Raw genomic sequence first — 20058 nt, forward strand, 5'->3', positions numbered from 1 at the left:
TACATCACTATACGCGTCTTTTCCAGAGCGTTCGAATGATGGTAAAAAAAAGTGCAGCGTCCTATTTAAAAACCATGTACTTGCCTCATTATCTCGGTCAATATAAACGTTGTGATTCTTGTGCATATACCAAAGTATGTGCCCCATAGTCGGCTATGATTCACCGCACACCGCTTGTCGATACGTGCAACGCCACCGGAATAATGGGAGTGTTACGTCTTACGCGACTCACCCTGTATATACGGGGTGTTACAAAAAAGGTACGGCCAAACTTTCAGGAAACATTCCTCAAACACAAATAAAGAAAAGATGTTATGTGGACATGTGTCCAGAAACGCTTAATTTCCATGTTAGAGCTCACTTTAGTTTCGTCAGTATGTACTGTACTTCCTCGATTCACCGCCATGATTTCATACGGGATACTCTACCTGTGCTGCTAGAACATGTGCCTTTACAAGTACGACACAACATGTGGTTCATGCACGATGGAGCTCCTGCACATTTCAGTCGAAGTGTTCGTACGTTTCTCAACAACAGATTCGGTGACCGATGGATTGGTAGAGACGGACCAATTCCATGGCCTCCACGCTCTTCTGACCTCAACCGTCTTGACTTTCATTTATGGGGGCATTTGAAATCTCTTGTCTACGCAACCCCGGTACCAAATGTAGAGACTCTTCGTGCTCGTATTGTGGACGGCTGTGATACAATACGCCATTCTCCAGGGCTGCATCAGCGCATCAGGGATTCCATGCGACGGAGGGTGGATGCATGTATCCTCGCTAACCGAGGACATTTTGAACATTTCCTGTAACAAAGTGTTTGAAGTCACGCTGGTACGTTCTGTTGCTGTGTGTTTCCATTCCATGATTAATGTGATTTGAAGAGAAGTAATAAAATGAGCTCTAACATGGAAAGTAAGCGTTTCCGGACACATGTCCACATAATATATTTTCTTTCTTTGTGTGTGAGGAATGTTTCCTGAAAGTTTGGCCGTATCTTTTTGTAACACCCTGTGTATAAACAGCATGCAGCATGTCAGAATCGCCAGCAATGAGGTAGCACAATCTCTGTGCCAACTGTTGCTTTGAACTCTGTCAAAGTGACTCCTACAACGCACTTCCTGCGTAAAAATATCTCAATGTACCACTAGCGGTCTCTGTCTGCAATAGCGTCAGTGGTTTCATGGGAATTGCAGTGCTACTTCAAATAAAATAAAATAAATAATAATAAAATGGTGGTTTCGGGCAGAAAGCACTTGGGCTCCAAGGATTGATACTGTAAGTAGATTATCACAGCATTTTAAGTTTTGAAGTTCACCAATAATTGTATTAAATATTGAAAATAAAATTTCTGTTGCCCCTGGAAGCCATTAGGCAGGCAACTTACAATTGGAATTACACACCGTTTTCGGTGTTTAGTAATATAGACGAGATTTAGAATGAAAATAATGAGTAACGAATACTTTGTAACGGGTATGAGCCTCGACACTACTGAATAAGTACGATACAAAACTTACTCGTCACTTTCATAGCTCCAAATAGGGTGCAATGGCCAGGCGATGTGCGTAGGTAGTGAGATTGTACAACGCGTTGGGCTGGATTCCGTCACAGCAGCAATGAGCGAACCAATGGCTGATTCTGAGTCAGTCACGTGATCCATTATTAGTTGCCCAGAAAACTGTGACACACAGGACGACTCGCTCTCGTCGGCGAACTTCGTTCCCAACTATCGCTTCTAGACGCTGTTTTTCTGCCCACTTCCGCCGTCATAGCGGGGCCGAGCGTTCTAGACAATTACCGCGTCACCGCGTTGCTCACCTTGCCGGAGCCGCCTTTTCGAATTTCTCCCCACCAGTGCTCCATCCTACTCCAAAATACTTGCACAGCCGCTGTCAGGCTAGGAAACTATTTCTTTGCGACCCGACTTCAGCAAAAACTACTACCGTAATTCAGTAGATGGCTAGAACATGAAGTATCTCTAATCACTCCGAGAACCAGTTTACATATTTATTCTCAGGAGATACAGGCTTGTTTTTACAGCTTACTGCATGATAACTATAACTGCCCAACAGGATTCTTTTTACGTCGTTCAGTTCAACTCGAAAAAGGTGGGAGGGCTGTTGTAGAACTTCGTGTCCAGCTGTACAAGATCAACTGATAGAACCTACTTGATGCCAAAGCGTGAAAATAGTACACATTGCCTGGTGTTCATTTGAGATCTGCTGCCACAGTGCTTGATATATCTCTTGTTGTCTGCGACAGGATGTGGTTTCAAGATTATGGTGCACCATCCCATTTCGATGTTAGTTTCCATGAGCACCTCAACAGCAGATGCCCTCATTGTTGGATCGGAAGGTCTTATTACAAGGCCATTGCAATTACCAGCTCTCACTTCTAATGACATTTTCCTATGCAGTGACATGGAGTCATCGTTGTACTGAAAGTGGTCTCCACTTTCAAACTTTAACCTTTTAATGCCCTGAAGACATTTCCGTTTGTATGAAATTTGCCTCATATGTGAATAATAACGCGATCTGATTGTCAGGAATGAATATGCTGTAGTGAACCAAACTTCTAATGGCTGCGCGAATCGACGGTATCTTGAAAGGAAAGAAAGAGCAGCAGATGCTGCTGAGGACTCCCTCGAGCGTTTCCGATGACTTTTTGAGCTCTTATTCGTCATGGCATTCAGGCAGTCTAGGGTGCTGTCGATTGTTGCACACGAATGCGAAATACCTGCATTGTGCGTTTCCGCAAAGTGATTTTTACGCCACAATGGCGATCGTCCTACAAGTTGTATCAGATGTGGAGGGCAGAGCGTAGCAGTTTCCGTGGTGTAGCGGTTATAACGTCTGCCTAACACGCAGAAGGTCCCCGGTTCGATTGCGGGCGGAAACACGTTTTCGTCGCACTCAGCAAGACACTTGCTACGATCTCTACTGTGAGCATTTAAATCAACTTCAAACGTTCCACCAGCAGGGTGCACATGGTTCAAATGAAACATGAAACTGTTTCAGAACTGGTTGTCGGATTTAGCGCTGACTTGGAGGCCTGGAAATGTCGTTTCGTCGGCCGTCCGGTCGTCAACTGGAGAAGACGTCCGCTGGAGGCAATCGTCTGAGGGTGTGCGACGTCGCTTTTTATGTTTTCTCGGTGACCTTTGTTTGCGGACGTGGGTTTCTGTGTCCGAAAGAGTATGTGGTTCCCGTATAGCATCCCCCTCAGGGAGAAAGGCAGAGGTCGGCACAACCCTAGCGTCGAGTTCCATTCTCTCGTCCGAATCTTTATGTGGAGTCGATGGGCGGCGTTCTTCAACCCCTGCAGACACCGTAATGGTGTTGGTCAATCCAGGACCGGCGACAGGTGCGCATTCTAACGCTTCCTGTCTTCCGGGGGGGTTGTCGCCTGTCATGACGGTCGATCGTGTCACCTCTGGGTAATTGAGGGGGAGGGCCGTGAGCGTAGGAGGTGGTGTCGTGTCATGCAATGGACGTTGTGTAACCCGACGTTGAATACACGCCGAGCGCACATGACCCTCCTGGCCGCAACCAGAACAAGTACGAGGTTGGCCGTCGTACATTATTATTGCTCGACAGCCACCTATGACTAAGTAGGACGGCACATGTTTCTTTAATTCAATTTTCACTTGTCGGACGCCGTTGAGGACTTGGTACGTCTCGAAGGTGTTCCATTTTTCGGCCACGTGGCTAATTACCGTCCCATAAGGGCGGAAAGCTGAGGTAACGACGTCCGGTGGTACTTCGAAAGGGAGTTCGAAGACTCTTAGTGTGCGTAATCCTAGTCCAGCATGGTCAACAGTAACCTCTCCAATGTGACCATCGGAGTGTTTGAACTTGAGAGTGTTCGCGCATCTGTTCACAACTGCGTGACGTAACTCGTCATCGACCATCTTGACGTAAACGACGCTGCTTGTGATGGATAGGTGGATACCGATGATGTGCTGTGTTGGTATTTGAACTTCGTCACGAATAAATCGTTCGACTTCAAAGGCTCGTGGTCGTGCGTAGTCGGGCTGGAAGCTGATCTTGATGGTAGCTTTTCTGTACGAATGAGCCATGGCGACTCAGTGTTAACGGACGCGAGTATTAGCTGCGGCGAGGAAGTAAACAAACTACGCGCGCTCGCGACTCTGCGGACGGGACCGCGACTCTGCGGACGGGACGTAAACAAGACGTCCTCGCCGCTCACCGGCCGAAAGCAGACTAAGGGATTTGAACCCGGGACCTCCTGCACCCGAAGCAGGAATCATACCCCTAGACCAACGAGCCTGTTCGTCCCAAACACGCACTGCATGTGAATGACGCCACCGTTGACGGTCTCACCATGTACGGCTGCAGCTCACCCAGCGTTCTCCCTGGCTGTCGCGGTTGGATTGTTTTCATCGACGTCTTTTACTATATATAATAAGGGATTGCATAATATAAGTCGAGTTAAATCGAAACCAAAATCTTCAATTGATCTAATGCAGCCTATAATGTTGGTGATCACTCCTTACAGGAATGAAACGTGCATTGCAGATGAGCCTGTACATTGTATTCTGTCATACCTAACTAACTGAAAATGGTTCATTTAAACGCCAAGTCTCGAATTATTCGTCGCTGCAAATCACACTCAACTTATTTAGCTGAAAAGTTCATTTTTAATTAAGAAATGCTGTTTCTGTTTCAGGCAGTATACGTTCTCTGATGATTGAACATTCTGTAATCGAACATGGTTCCGTCATGGGTAAGCTTCAAGTGAGTATATGCGCGAATTAACATAAAGATCGAAGGACTGATAAATAACGATGAAAGAAACCCAGTTTAGAAGAAGACTGAAAAATAACGATGAATTGATACCCAGTTTAAATGAAGATTGATATTAAGTTATTGTATCGTTCAGAAAGTGGATGCAAATGCTCACGAATAATACATCCAAATGTCCCTCAACTGACCACGTGTAATTAGGGACCCATACATGTACAAAAGACTGAGATATAACCCGATATTTATACAAACGCCTGTAAAATTCCACCGTGCGGTTCTAGGCGCTCCAGTCCGGAGCCGCGCTGCTGCTACGGTCGCAGGTTCGAATCCTGCCTCGGGCATGGGTGTGTGTGATGCCCTTAGGTTAGTTAGGTTTAAGTAGTTCTAAGTTCTAGGGGACGGATGACCACAGCAGTTGAATCCCATAGTGCTCAGAGCCATTTGAGCCATTTGTAAAATTCCAGAATGAGATGTTCACTCTGCAGCGGAGTGTGCGCTGATATGAAACTTCCTGGGAGCTTAAAACTGTGTGCCGGACCGAGACTCGAACTCGGAGCCTTTGCCTTTCGCGGGCAAGTGCTCTACCATCTGAGCTACCCAAGCACGACTCGCGATCCGTTCTCACAGCTTCAGTTCTGCCAGTGCCTCATCTCCTACCTTCCAAACTTCCCAGGAGCTCTTCTGCGAACCTTGCAGACGTTCTGCAAGGGAGCTCAGATAGTAGAACACGTGCCCGCGAAAGGCTAAGGTCCCGAGTTCGAGTCTCGGTCCGGCACACAGTTTTAATCTGCCTGTAAAATTATTCAGTGAGTTGGAAGATACAGAAATAAGCGATTTGTATAGACGGATGACCGAAGAGAAATTACATATCGACTTCCACGTGTTCTAACCAAGAAACGATTTCTTACAACCAACTAGCATCGCGCGCATGAAATTCGACTGCAAAATATCTCATGTTAGTAAATCTGAAAAACCACGTTACTTATAATAATGCAAATCCAGTGTGTGCCAGCAACCAACCCACCAAACTCCAGGACGATATAGTTTCAATGTAACCATCTCAGGATCATAAGACAAAGCGTCTATACTTTACGAGCCAGTGCAATCACGGCGGCAAACGAAGAGGGCTGTCCACGGAGGTAAGTGGAAGACGAGTGTCTTTGTCCGGCAGTCCACGCTACCCTAGAGAACTAAAACTTCAGCGCCAAGCTATACTCAGCGTTCTAGCTAACAACAGCCCTTACAGTTCCCTGCCAAACATAGAACAACTCTAGCACAGGAGAATATTGACTGTAGGGTTTCTGAATCGTACAAGTGCTCTGCAATTCACTAACAAATACAGGACATGAAAGTCGTCAAACGCAAACGGTTTTCAATACGAAATCTGATTAGGAAATGGTTGGTAGGGTCCTAGCTGCCTGCCACACCGTGCAACAGACAACATAGTTGCACGAGGGAGTACAGCGGAATTTATGTGTCACTATACTGCACACACTGAGTCTATCTGTCATCATCCTGAAGTGCTGTTTAACAGATGTGAGTTTGCACTATACTGCACACACTGAGTGCTGGTTAACAGGTGTGAGTTATTTATGCCAATTAAAAAAAAAGAAACAAATACTTACCAGTTATTTGTCTCAAAACAACCAGCTTAGATTGTCTCCTAAACAGCTTTGCAAAGGATTTTGAATCACGTAATATATCATTATTTGTAACGACATAATTCTGTATCATTGCAGTTTCCATTTTTATTGCGCTTGTTGCTTCAGTCTGACTGTCTCGCATTTCTTCAGCTGTCACCAACTATGGAGCAGTTTACTACCGTGCAGCGTGAGCTGTGATATAGCTACAGGGCTTCTGGAACACTTTTCCAACACACATAGGTACTGTATGGGCTTAGCACCGTCCCCTAAACGTCACACGCACGTGTTGCCCCTCTCTCTCTCTCTCTCTCTCTCTCTCTCTCTCTCTCTCACACACACACACACACACACACACACACACATATATATATATATATATATATATATATATATATATATATATACAACCCAATAATTTAAGAGCAATTAAAACAAAACAACGAGTCAGCTTGTAATCCCAGAGCTTCAATCCTGAGCATGTTCAGAAGTATCCGAATAACTTGAACTGCGTATATCGGCGCCATGTTTAAAATTATCTAGACTAACTGAATTGCAAAAGTTGGCGCCATGTTCTAAAGTATGGTATCTGAACGACCTGGATTGCGTGCATTGGCACCGAGTTGAAAAGTATTCAAACGACATAAATTGCATACATTGGCGCCATGTTCAAAAGTATCCAAACGACTTGAATTGCATAAACTGGTGCTATGTCCCAAAGTACCCGAACAACCAGAATTACGTAAACTGGCACTATGTCCAAAGTATCTGAACGATTTGAATTGCGTAAATTACCACAATGGTCAAAAATATCCAAATGACCTGAACTGAAGTATCTGAACGATTTGAATTGTGTAAATTACCACAATGGTCAAAAATATCCAAATGACCTGAACTGCATAAACGAAACAATCAGTATACAGCTTCAGAGCCACCGTCTTGGCCACGGTCAAAACTATTCTAACGACCTGAATTGTGGAAATTAGCGCCATGTTCCAAAGCATTAGAAATACGTGAACTGCCTTTCATAAATTCGTAAAGATTTTGATAATACTGGTGTAATTTACAGTATTTCTGTATGTAAAATGTCTTTATTATTTACTACAAATACGTGAGCTTCATCAGCAACACACACACACACATAAATATACACACACAGACACACATGCACACACACACACACACACACACACACACACACACACACACACACACATAATGTCTATGTCAAGTATCACAATGTTACTTCCACATCTATAATGTCTGTATTATTTATCAAAGATGTATAACATTCATCTGCAACACACACACACACACATAATGTCTATGTCAAGTGTCACAATGTTATTTTCATATCTAAATGTGTATATTGTTTATCAAAAATTCGTAAAAATATTGAAATTACTGGTGAAACTTACTGTATCTCCTCATCTGTTTATATATTTACTTATTTATTTATTTAACCTGATATGCTTGGGGCCGTCACACACCGTCTTACACCGGACGAAGGTTTCAAACATACAGTGCTTTTTTTTACCCAATACTTGCCTAAGAAATAACAATTTTGATATGACAAATAGTGTTAAAATGGTGTGAGTGTCTATAAAGACAAGGTGAGAAAATAATTATGTCAGTGAAGTAGTGTAATTAATACTAGCTGTACTTCTACTACTGATAATGAGGATAATAATAATAATAATAATAATTGTCATGACAATAATAACAATAATGAGAGTGGCAGATATAAAAAGAGTTTATAGCTGTACAAAATAGACGATTACAGATATTGGCGAGTTCTGGAGAAAGAAAATTTAAGGAGACTGTACCAGCTAAGATTACTGCGAAATGAGGAAGATCTGCTTGGAAAGAGGAAAGTATAGGGGTAACGAGTGTACACAGGGGCAATGGTCGTCATTATTGTAGCTTCAGTAGATAAGTCATTAACTGGCTTCTGAAGCTGGAGATGTCATTCATTTCTCAAATATAATGCGTGAGGTTGTTCCAGAGTAGGGACTTTCCCGAACGTGGCTGAGCGGTGGGGTGGACAGGAAGGACTTTGCTCTGATGGGAATGGGTGATTCCACTACGTTGTTCAGACAAGAGCGTTAAGGTCGAGGAGAGATACAGGGGGCAGTGTACGTTGAGAAGACGGTAGAGAAGACAGAGGGTATAGTAAACTCTGCGCTTGTTGGCATGCAGCCAGAGTAGCTGCGCATTTGATGGTTTAATGCGACCAAAAATCGGACCGTGACAGATATAACGAGTACAGGTATTCATACCCAGTTCCAGGCGCAGTGCGCCTTCCTGTGAAAGACCTTGCAGGATAACACCGCTTAGTTTCTACAAGTTTCTTTTTCAGGGCAAGAGGGAAGAGCTCCTTTTTTTCTCTAGGGCGTGGAGAGATGTTGATGTTTTCTTGTAGACTGCAGTTGCATGCTCAGTCCAGTTTAGATTTTCATCTATCATTACTCCCAGCTTAGAATGACCAATGAGTACCGATTCGGTTTTGTTTGGGATGAGCTTTAACCCAGTATTCTGTGCCCATTCTGATAGTACAAACAGGTCGGTACTGAGATTCCCGATAACTGTCTTCAGATTTATTTGTTTTGCACTTAGATACAACTGGAGCTCTTCAGTGTACATGTGGTATTTACGATGGGACAAAACTAAAGATACATAACTGACATACAATGAAAAAAGTATAGGACCTAATTTCGAAAAGTGGGGGACGCCTGTTACTACCTGCCTCTATTGTGACTTTATGTCGCTGAACATGACGCATTGCTGTCCAGACGTCAGATACGGGCCAAACCATTGCACTGCACTTGGCAAGAAATTTAGGCTGCTAAGTTTGGCAAGTAAAATGTTGAAGTCGACAGTGTGAATTGCTTTGTTGAAATCTAAGAAACATGCCAGTCACCTCTTATGCGTCCAGCAAGCTTCAGGTCATCTATCACCTTTATTGAGGCAGATGATGTGGTGTGATGTTTACGAAACCTGGTTGACATTCGTCTCGTAGGTTGTTTTTACTTAGATAGTTTGTTAACTGGTCGTGAACTACACATTCTAAGGCCTAAAATGTATGTATTACTTATATATAATACATACGCTTTATCAGCGAAGCATGAAAGCGGCCCTTTCCCCCTCCCCCCCCCCCCCCCCCCCACACACACATCCATCCGCCATCCCACACATACAGTGCTCATAACAAATGTCGTCCGCAGCTCCTGGTCCAATGGCTAGTTGATTCGTCTGGATCATGGGGTCTTGGGTTAGATTCCTCGATTCCCGGCCAGGTTGGGGATTTTCTCCATCCAGACACCGAGTGTTTGTGTTGTCCTGCTCATTTTATCATCATTTTGGAACGTGGTGAGACTGGACAGTGACAAAGATTGGTAATTTGTACGGGCGCTGATAACCACGCAGTTGAACGCCCCACAAACCAAATATCATCATCATCATCATCATCATCAACTGTCAAGTGTCACAGTGTCATTTCCACATCTGATGCACCCACATTATTAATAAAAAATAAATGGATATATGAAAATACTGCTTTAACTTACAGAATTTCCATGTCTAAATTACACAATGCTAGAAAATGTTATTTTCACATATAAAATGTCTGTTGTATTTGTAAAAAGTACGAAAATATATTTACAATACTGATGGACTTACAGTATTTCCACAAATAAAATAACTGTGTTGTTTATCAAAACACACATAACACTACGGATCTAACTCACAGCTTAAGCTGCAGTTGGCACCAAGCAAAGTTCGATCTTTGTACCACACTTGGTGCAAGGTACAATGGAGCCAAAAAATGAAATATTTCCACATCTAAATTGTTTGTGTTATTCTTCTATTACTGTGTGCAACACATGTTGGCTAAAATGATTAAATGATTTCCAGGAAATAGAGATTCAGGACTCAAATGGTATTCCAAGACTAGAAGCTGACAGTGTGTGTGTACGTGGGGGGCGGTGGGGGGGTGGGGGGGGGGGAGTATCAGCTATTGGATCTCAGGTGTCTCCATCTGACAGAAACCTGATACATGTGTAGCACAGATCTCTGTAACATAAGAAATAAGACAGATACAAGTCTGAATTCATCTACTGATCTGGGGCTTCGCTGAATAAGCATATGTACATGTCTTAGCACAGTCTCTTCCTCCCTCTCCACCCACCCCCTCTTATGTAATCATGATATCACCAGTGACTATGCCTCCTAAATTTAGACAAGTCTTGCATCATATGCGAGTCTGCAGGCTAAGCATATGTACACATGTCAGTACAGTCCTTATGAGATTACACACATGCAGTCACCATCCCATACCTTGCCCTCCCTCCTCAAAGTACTGTCATTGACAAGTGCACTTTGATTTATAAATTAGATGACTAGTGCAGTGTGTGTTTTGTACTGTAATACAAGAAGCATTTACTTACTTTGATAAGGATTGTAGACAGTATTATTTAGGTACAAAGGTCAAATTTTTGTAGATCGAGCTTTCCCCCACGCAAAACCTTTTCCATCTTTGTCTTTGACATAAACACACTCAGCAATAGCCATATATAGCCAAATGTTTATGAAGCTAAAACATCGTATTTTATGCAGTTTATATGACACACAGCATTAAAGATCTCTCCGTAAGACATTTTTTGAAAGCTTTCTTGTGCTAAAGTGTCGAAAAATGTGGCATCGGTGGATAAACGTATTATTAGTAGTTGACTGAGATACCACTTGTAAACCTTTTTAGAAAGCCATGTTACCATAGTTACTATCAGTATATTTCAAACCCTTCTTCAGAAGTTTGTTTTTGTACAGCAGTGGGACATAAACACAAGCAGGATCAAGATCAATAGTAACTTAATAAAATGACTGCATTAGCTAGTCAAAAATGTCATTTATATTCATTTAACGTAGAACATGATGCATTATCTTCTTCTGCTCTAAAATAGTGTTTGGTCAGATGATAAAAGTTCGTTTTAGCACCGCCAGTAACATAGCTTCATTTAGGCTGAAGAGGAGCTGTCAACTATTATTAACTTGCCAACTTAGCATGTTATTTTAGCCACAGATGTTTTGTACAGTTATGGAATAGTAATACAATGAATTCAGACTTGAAAATATCACTACACTTAATTTGAGAGGCCACAGTCATGCGTTAGGTGCCAAGTATATCTTAACGAGTAAGTTAAACAATAATTGCCCTCTTTCGGTAGCTGATACTGGCTGTCGGGCTATGGCACACACACTTTCAGGTTCTATTGTGAGAATATTATTTGAGTTGTGAATGCCTATTTCTTTGGAACTGTTGACTATCATTGCCTTAACTGCTTGGAGTAACGCACTGTACAGTTATACACTCCTGGAAATGGAAAAAAGAACACATTGACACCGGTGTGTCAGACCCACCATACTTGCTCCGGACACTGCGAGAGGGCTGTACAAGCAATGATCACACGCACGGCACAGCCGACACACCAGGAACCGCGGTGTTGGCCGTCGAATGGCGCTAGCTACGCAGCATTTGTGCACCGCCGCCGTCAGTGTCAGCCAGTTTGCCGTGGCATACGGAGCTCCATCGCTGTCTTTAACACTGGTAGCATGCCGCGACAGCGTGGACGTGAACCGTATGTGCAGTTGACGGACTTTGAGCGAGGGCGTATAGTGGGCATGCGGGAGGCCGGGTGGACGTACCGCCGAATTGCTCAACACGTGGGGCGTGAGGTCTCCACAGTACATCGATGTTGTCGCCAGTGGTCGGCGGAAGGTGCACGTGCCCGTCGACCTGGGACCGGAGCGCAGCGACGCACGGATGCACGCCAAGACCGTAGGATCCTACGCAGTGCCGTAGGGGACCGCACCGCCACTTCCCAGCAAATTAGGGACACTGTTGCTCCTGGGGTATCGGCGAGGACCATTCGCAACCGTCTCCATGAAGCTGGGCTACGGTCCCGCACACCATTAGGCCGTCTTCCGCTCACGCCCCAACATCGTGCAGCCCGCCTCCAGTGGTGTCGCGACAGGCGTGAATGGAGGGACGAATGGAGACGTGTCGTCTTCAGCGATGAGAGTCGCTTCTGCCTTGGTGCCAATGATGGTCGTATGCGTGTTTGGCGCCGTGCAGGTGAGCGCCACAATCAGGACTGCATACGACCGAGGCACACAGGGCCAACACCCGGCATCATGGTGTGGGGAGCGATCTCCTACACTGGCCGTACACCACTGGTGATCGTCGAGGGGACACTGAATAGTGCACGGTACATCCAAACCGTCATCGAACCCATCGTTCTACCATTCCTAGACCGGCAAGGGAACTTGCTGCTCCAACAGGACAATGCACGTCCGCATGTATCCCGTGCCACCCAACGTGCTCTGGAAGGTGTAAGTCAACTACCCTGGCCAGCAAGATCTCCGGATCTGTCCCCCATTGAGCATGTTTGGGACTGGATGAAGCGTCGTCTCACGCGGTCTGCACGTCCAGCACGAACGCTGGTCCAACTGAGGCGCCAGTGGAAATGGCATGGCAAGCCGTTCCACAGGACTACATCCAGCATCTCTACGATCGTCTCCATGGGAGAATAGCAGCCTGCATTGCTGCGAAAGGTGGCCGACATTGTGCATGCTCTGTTGCCTGTGTCTATGTGCCTGTGGTTCTGTCAGTGTGATCATGTGATGTATCTGACCCCAGGAATGTGTCAATAAAGTTTCCCCTTCCTGGGACAATGAATTCACGGTGTTCTTATTTCAATTTCCAGGAGTGTATATTGTGAAAAGCAATGGTCCCATAAAACTCCCCTGTGGCACGCCAGAGGTTACTTTAACGTCTGTAGACGTCTCTCCATTGATAACAACATACTGTGTTCTGTTTGCTAAAAACTCCTCAATCCAGCCAGACAGCTGGTCTGATATTCTGTAGGCTCTTACTTTGTTTATCAGGCGACAGTGCGGAACTGTATCGAACGCCTTCCGAAAGTCAAGAAAAATAGCATCTACCTGGGAGCCTGTATCTAATATTTACTGGGTCTCATCAACGAATAAAGCGAGATGGGTCTCACACGATCGCTGTTTCCGAAATCCATGTTGATTCCTACATGGTAGATTCTGGGTTTCCAAAAACGACATGATACGCGAGCAAAAACATGTTCTAAAATTCTACAACAGATCGACGTCAGAGATATAGGTCTATAGTTTTGCGCATCTGCTCGACGACCCTTCTTGAAGACTGGGACTACCTGTGCTCTTTTCCAATCATTTGGAACCTTCCGTTCCTCTAGAGCCTTGCGGTACACGGATGTTAGAAAATGGCAGCAGTTTATACAGTTAAGGTCGTTTGGATAATTTTGAACACGGCATCAATTTCCACAATTCAAGTCGTTCGGATACTTTTGAACATGACACCAATTTATGCAATTCAGCTCATTTAAATAATTTTGAACATCTGGCCAGTTTACGTAATTTAGATTGTTGGGATACTATTGAACATGGCCCCAGTTTATGCATTCAGGTCGTTTGGATACTTCTGAACATGTCACCAGTTTATGTAATTCAGGTCATTCGGTAGATTAGAACATTGTCAAGATAGCGGCTTTGGGCTACATATTGACTGACTGCTTTGTTTAGCTACACAATGCAGATGGTTCGGATGCCAGACATTCTTTTTCACACCTCAAGCGGGAAGGTGCGATATGTTTGGTTTTGTATTTTGTTGCTGTATTTTGCAAAAAATAAAGTTCAAAAAGCTGACTAATCGAAACTTGCCACGCTCTTTCAAGAAATTTTGGCAGCTGAGATTTGGATCATATTGCGTATGCACGGACACTATGCATGACTATCGTAGACACTTTGGTTCCTCAAACACGTAAATTGAGTTCGAGCGTGGCTTGTATGTAGGAACCATAATTTCAAGCAACCCTTCACGGAGACTTATAAGAGCACACATCCACTATTAGCGATGTTTTTCTGCATTGGAAACCTTAGGGAAATACTAAGCCTATCATTTTCTGACGGCCTATTAAATTACATGGACATTCTTGTCAACTTTCACGCTGAACCTTCGTTTCATCGCACTCGGCGATATCCGTAATGGTATGTTTCGTTGAGATGTCATTAGTGTCTGTTTTTATGGTCGTGCTCGCGTCCTCAGTTTCACGAGAACGGATGCATAACGTCGTTTGAAGTGCGGCAAACAACTTCGTCATTGGTCTGCAGATAAGTGGAAGATATTTTAAATGAAATATTGCACCATGACACATGGCGTACCACACAAAAAGGAGCGTTTGAAACGAATTATGTTTACCAGACTTTGTAATGAGGACATTAGAATAATTGTTGTTAGTGGTATGGTAGTACGGAGCTGTTTACGTTTGCTTTGAGCACAGATAAACAGTTTTGGTGGACTGCGAAATGAATGTGTAATCAAAGTTCTCAACATCTCCAGCTACACAAAATGTTGAACGAGATAGGAGAGTTTGTGTAATAGATCAAGACGTTCAGACAGTAATTATTCCCCGTCTTAATTACGACGGGAACAAGAAAGCTTGAAAAGAAGGAAGACAAGCTTTTAACTTTCCGGCGACATCGAGTCAGCAGAGACAGCGGATTGGTAGAAGATTCGGACACAAATCGCCCATACCCTTTTGTACTAAAACCAGCCCTGTTTTACATCGAAGTCATTAGGGAAAGGACTGAAAATCCGACCCTGAATGGCAGGATGGGAGTTTGAAACCAACTGCTCCTAAATGCGAATCGAGTTTCTTAAGCACAGTGCAGTGCTGTTCTTCAAAAAAGGGCGCGACAAATAAAAGGACACTTTTGACCAGCGGTCGCCAAACTAATGAAACTTCTGACCTATTGTGGCGTTTTTAGATCCTACTGCGACCTGTTGAAAGAAACTAGGACAGAAATAAAAAGGTTTTTAAGAAATATTAATATGTTTATTGCCTGCAAAGTTACATTTCTAGTAAAAAAGAAATGTATTTTAATTAAATCTTATCTTTGAAACTATGAAATAATGAATCTGCAGTTTCTTAAAATGTGGTTTTGATTAATGCGCTGTCTTTATATAATTTCTTGTTCTGTGCAACAGTGTTTTAATCTCGGAATAACGCCTCAGTTACTGCTTTATTGTTCTTTAATGTTTTTAAAAAAGCTGATTGTTGAACATTAAATTTGGATTTTAGCTGCCTTATCTCTACTTTCCCTAGAGCAAAAGCTCTACTGCTATCACTTAGTAGCGGAAAAGCATCCGGACCAGACGAGATACCCTTAAGATTCTACAGTGATTATGCTAAAGAACTTGCCCCCTTTCTATCAGCAATTTATCGTAGATCGCTGGAAGAACGTAAAGTACCTAGCGACTGGAAGAAAGCGCAGGTCGTTCCCATTTTCAAGAAGGGTCATAAATCAGATGCGAATAATTATAGGCCTATTTCGCTTACGTCAATCTGTTGTAGAATAATGGAACATGTTTTGTGTTCTCGTATTATGACGTTCTTAGATAATACAAATCTCCTTCATCATAACCAACATGGATTCCGCAAACAGAGATCATGTGAAACTCAGCTCGCCCTATTTGCCCAAGAAATTCACAGTGCCGTAGACACTGGCGAGCAGATTGATGCCGTATTCCTGGACTTCAGGAAGGCATTTGATACGGTTCCGCACTTACGTTTAGTGAAAAAAATACGAGCTTGCGGAATATCGGACCAGGTTTGTGACTGGATTCAGGATTTCCTAGAAGAAAGAACACAACATGTCATTCTTAACGGTTCAAAATCTGCAGATGTAGAGGTAATTTCGGGAGTACCGCAGGGAAGCGTGATAGGACCTTTATTGTTTACAATATACATAAATGACTTAGTTGACAACATCGGTAGCTCCGTGAGGCTATTTGCAGATGACACGGTTGTCTACAAGAAAGTAACAACATCAGAAGACTCGTACGTACTCCAGGAGGACCTGCAGAGGATTAATGCATGGTGCGACAGCTGGCAGGTTTCCCTAAACGTAGATAAATGTAATATAATGCGCATACATAGGGGCAGAAATCCATTCCAGTACGACTATGCCATAGGTGGTAAATCATTGGAAGCGGTAACGACCGTAAAATACTTAGGAGTTACTATCCGGAGCGATCTGAAGTGGAATGATCACATAAAACAAATAGTGGGAAAAGCAGGCGCCAGGTTGAGATTCATAGGAAGAATTCTAAGAAAATGTGACTCATCGACGAAAGAAGTAGCTTACAAAACGCTTGTTCGTCCGATTCTTGAGTATTGCTCATCAGTATGGGACCCTTACCAGGTTGGATTAATAGAAGAGATAGACATGATCCAGCGAAAAGCAGCGCGATTCGTCATGGGGACATTTAGTCAGCGCGAGAGCGTTACGGAGATGCTGAACAAGCTCCAGTGGCGGACACTTCAAGAAAGGCGTTACGCAATACGGAGAGGTTTATTATCGAAATTACGAGAGAGCACATTCCGGGAAGAGATGGGCAACATATTACTACCGCCCACATATATCTCGCGTAATGATCACAACGAAAAGATCCGAGAAATTAGAGCAAATACGGAGACTTACAAGCAGTCGTTCTTCCCACGCACAATTCGTGAATGGAACAGGGAAGGGGGGATCAGATAGTGGTACAATAAGTACCCTCCGCCACACACCGTAAGGTGGCTCGCGGAGTATAGATGTAGATGTAAATGTAGATGTAGAAAGCCAATGAGCAATCCTTTTCTAAGCCCTAGTGAACGTTTTGAAGTGACGTTCGGCGTTACCCTTCTTCCCAAATGACTTGCACAGCACAGTAGAAGTTTTTTTGCCTTTTGCTCAAACACCTTATCATTTGAACGAACCTAGCTTAATATCAATGTGTAATCAAATTATTCACGTTAGCAAAAAAACGTCTGATACACTCACGGAAAGTATAACCTCATGCGCTTACGAACCAGGAGGCTGACGGTGTATAATTCTTGACTGACAGAGGCAGTAGTGCAGGAGAAACAAGCGGGTGTTGCTGTGAGCGCGGTCTGAGCCCACTGCAGCAATCCAGGTTAGCCAACGGGAACGTTACCACAGGATACCGAAAATGTCCCCGCGAGCTAACAGTAGCCAGCGAGCACTGCATATCAGATATTCCCTTGAAGAATGCCGTATTATTGCACCAGGGCGTGAGGGCGATTCCCTCGGCTTGCCGTGAGTTCCTGTCGCGATGTTTCAGAAGGGTACGCTGAATCATTTAACAACACGCGAGTATCCTCAAAGCATTCACATCGCTATGCGTTTTCCTTAATCAACACTGCACTTGTTTCCTGTAATCGCCTGCTTTCGGTAACGACCACGAGACCCAATGCAATAATATCGCGGTCAAGTATTACATGGGCCTCGAAGAAGCAAAAAATTGCAACATTGCCACGAGCAAATATACCGACAATATGTTCTACTACAACACCATAATCAAAGTATACAAGCTATATAGACTAAATACCATATTTTGCGACTGCAATGAATGTCTCAATAAGACCAAACGCGTTTCCTTTCATTCTAAAGCATCTTCAATTGTCATGGTAACAATATGGTATTTTCTTACAGTTTTGTTTGATAGACCATGAACAATTCTCATGTTTTAAGTTACTACTACAAACAGTACTAATTACCCTATTTACTCACGGTTTTTCCGCTGCTTACGTCATTCCTCCTGTTCTGCCACACTAAAGTGGAAGATTTTTGCACACAGCACTTGCACTAAAACTTAATATATTCACGTTTTTGTGTTGTAAGGAATCACTGCCATCTTGCCATTTCGTATGTTTTGTTTTGCTACTGCGGGATGCGAATAAGGTATAAAGAACATAAAGGAGCATGGAAATATAATACCAGACGTTCAGCATTATCAGAACACCTCCGGCAAGAAAACCATCACCCAACCACAGTAGAAAAGAACATGAAAATAGTCACATTCAGTAACCAGAAACATCTCCTGACCCTACAAGGGAACTTCCAAATCTGAAAAGCAACAATAGAGAAGAAGCACATATTAAATGACCAGACAAACATCACCACACAAATGTTATTTAAATTAATTGAACATATCGTAGACAAAAAACAAACCTCCTAGACACCATACAATAATACGACAAACTAGGGAACATCCCCACCCTAGATTCCCCCCCCCCCCCCAATGTACCATGGCAAAACAGTGATTGATACACACAGTAGGTGAGACATGTAAGCTCCCTCACACAAATACAAGGACAATCGTCCCCATTTACGTAAAACAGATCAAAACATACACACAAATAGAGTAATAGCAGACGCTCCCGCTGCTACCAAAACAAAGAAGAGACAAATGCATCTCATAACTGTAAAACAAAGCACACGCAATAGCAAGATATCATTGGCTCTTCACAGCACAAAAACACGAATATATTTAGTGTTAGTTAATGTTCTGTGATCAAAACTGTACCACTCATGTGTAGAAGAATGCAAGAGTGAGGTAGGAAAAAAAACGTGAGTAAAGATAAAAATTGATACCGTTTATATAGTAATTTTTTCATGATCCTAGCAAAGAAAGTTGTAAGAAACAACAATATTGTTACAGTGACCACACAGAAAATACTTTAAAATATAGCAAACGCGTTTGTTCTTAATAAGACTCTCATGACAGGCCCAAAATACGTTATTGAAGCTATATAACTTTTATAACAGCGACAGCTGAAAAAAGAGGTCGAAAAACAAAGAAGACAACAAGAATTAAAGTACCGACGCTAGCGCAGCACAAATAAACCACAATCCTCATCCTAAATGGCTCAAAATGGTTCAAATGGCTCAAAGCACTATGGGACTTAACTTCTAAGGTCATCAGTCCCCTAGAACTTAGAACTACTTAAACCTAACTAACCTAAGGACATCACACACATCCCTGCCCGAGGCAGGATTCGAACCTGCGACCGTAGCGGTCGCGCGGTTCCAGACTGTAGCGCCTTTAACCGCGTGGCCACCCTGGCCGGCTCCTCATCCTAAATATCTAGACACAAAACTCCATAGGTTTCTAGTATTTAACAACATATTGATATAAGCGGACAACAAAAATGAATACTAGAAACAACATTATTAGGAAGTTGACTGGAACAAGCTGCGGAGCACAAACAGACAAATTACATGCACCAGCACAGTGCCATTATTGGCGGATACTATGCTCCTCTGAGGTCTAGATGCAGTTATGTCAAGATTGATGCCCAGCTGTACGACACAGCAAGAGTTGACACAGGCACTCGACACAAGTTCCCTGGCTTCGTGCCTTATTTAATATAGCATCCCACGTCTCGGGCGACAGTAGGTAACTGACCGAGGATGGTGTAAGAAGTGCTGTTGATCAGTCCATAGCGACTATCGAGTCAGTACATTCCTTTTCACCTTCAAAACGTCATCATAAATCTAGAAACACTGTATGGGGTCTCAACAGCGTACACCAGCTCACTCCTTGCGATTTAGAATAGCGCTGGACCATGTTTGGCGGACGTGGCCTGGAGATTAATATCCCTGAACGTAGAGTTCTGATGGACCTGTGATATTAGTAAGCAAACTGAATGTTCACTTGCTGTAACTTGATGGTACGAGGTCTAAGTATCCGACCTTTGA

The 20058-nt window shown here is 43.4% G+C and overlaps 1 protein-coding gene and 1 non-coding gene across 2 annotated transcripts in view; one reads left to right on the plus strand and one right to left on the minus strand.

Moving 5' to 3' along the window:
• Positions 1-20058, minus strand: part of LOC124545239 (alpha-tocopherol transfer protein-like) — a 52555-nt gene that overhangs the window by 22997 nt on the left and 9500 nt on the right. The window lies entirely within an intron of this gene.
• On the plus strand, positions 2828-2900 carry Trnav-aac. The gene has a single exon. It is a non-coding gene; the product is annotated as a tRNA-Val (tRNA).

The sequence above is a fragment of the Schistocerca americana genome, chromosome 8 (assembly GCF_021461395.2).
Source record: "Schistocerca americana isolate TAMUIC-IGC-003095 chromosome 8, iqSchAmer2.1, whole genome shotgun sequence".
Lineage (NCBI taxonomy): Eukaryota > Metazoa > Arthropoda > Insecta > Orthoptera > Acrididae > Schistocerca > Schistocerca americana.